The following is a 1,890-nucleotide window of genomic DNA, read 5'->3' as shown; positions in this document are numbered from 1 at the left end:
TCTTCAGTATGCCCATTTCATCCTAATATCATATACATTAAATATATCCCTACCAATATTCTTCATTGTACTCTCAACACACTAATTCATAATCAATGTAAAAAATCACTTGATTAGAAGACCTTAAATTAGTAAAGTATATCTCTTTTTTTATTTTATTTTAACAGCCACCAGAAGAGTCGCTCACTGGGTATGAGATTCAACGCCTAGAGAACCTTTGGTCCTATATATCCATCTCGAGTAACATTCGGGACAACAAACGACAACTCTAAAGAATATCCAGGGAAATATGCTGCAAAGATTCGAGCTGAACGCCGCGTTGTCGTTTTTTCCACACGGGAAATGCATAAATCTTACACTATGTATAACATGTGATGGGAGAGGGGGGAACTTTTTTTTTTCTTAATTATTATTATTCACTTAAATATGCTTAAAATATCTGCTTTAACAAACATAAAATTGGTAAAGATATTTAAACAGATCTAAAGTGGTACTTGTAACAAATCATCATAGAAAGGATAACTCTCCTGAACTGGGCTTAAGTACAATAAAAAAAAAAAATTGTCAGATTCTGTGTTCCTGACAGAGCAACTGGCTAAAACCACTGAACAATGAATGACTTGTAGTAATTCTTACTTCAACAACAAACTTCAAAGGTAAAAATATCTGTTCCTAGAACTGTAGAAACAAATAACGGCTACTCTTTCATTATCTGATTTAAGTCTCAAAAAGTATATCCATTATAAATCTTCAGACGAAGTAAAACAATACTTTTCCCCACAACAGTAGCATGTGTTTTCACTGCCTGCAAAACCACACGCCAGTTTCATCTTTAACGGAAACTTAAAACCATGGCCGTGCAGAAAACCAAGTAGTGAACACAATGTCATTTTGGACAAAAACTCGGAACCAAATACATTCAAGCCCTGTTAACACAAGGTAATAATAACGATCAATGGACTCCTTCGTTCCTGCTTGTATGCACAGGCTCTTCATCTTTATACAAATCTATCTGAAAAACCTGAAGTCAAAACAACTACCTTTAGAACAGCAGTGTCAAGAATTACTGGCATCTAAACTTGACTATGCTCCTATATGCAGCTATGTGAAAGAGCTCCTGATGGTCAGTATTCTCAATAACAATAAGTATACTCCATTTAATACCTACAAGTGGTATACAGTATAGACACAGCTTGAGTTAATGTTGACAAATGCCCTGCACTAGCTTAAAGTTATTCTTCAGGTTAGTAAAGACAAAACAAAGTAAATGTTAAAATGATACAAAAAGAAAAATAACAAATGATAATAACAGTAAATAAATAAAAGGAATATTTTTTTCACTTAAAATGAGTGACCATATGGAAATTCAGTGCCAACTTATTCTTTCTTGGACAATTCAAAGCTCTTAAAACTGCTGAATTACAGCTCATTATGATATGCTATTTGCAAATATGATATAATCATCAAAGGAGTTGAATCATTTCATCTTACAATGATACTCAGTGAACACTACCACCTTCTCTTATCATGCCTAGACAAAATAATGATATCCTTAAGTTGTGTTGGCCCTACTACTTTCAAATCTCCTCTTAGAAAGACTGTAAACTTGGAGACTCTAATCTAGTTCGGTTCAGACAGACTCCAACTATGTATTCGTCTATAAAAGCACTGCGAGAACATCTCAGTAAGTACATGTTTTTGGCAGGCTCACTGGGACACTTTCACACCACACAAGCCTGCTGCGGGCGGGAACACTTCTCCGCTCCCAAATGCAAATCACAAGAACTTCCCACGTGTGGGGGGAACGAGACCACATTAGTTACCATTTAAGCGTACCTTTCACTTCCGAAAAAAAAGAGAGAAAAAAAAAATATTCCATAATACACTCTC

Source organism: Penaeus monodon, chromosome 24 (assembly GCF_015228065.2).
Source record: "Penaeus monodon isolate SGIC_2016 chromosome 24, NSTDA_Pmon_1, whole genome shotgun sequence".
Lineage (NCBI taxonomy): Eukaryota > Metazoa > Arthropoda > Malacostraca > Decapoda > Penaeidae > Penaeus > Penaeus monodon.
The sequence above is the reverse complement of the archived record's forward strand: the minus strand, read 5'-3'. Positions refer to the sequence as shown.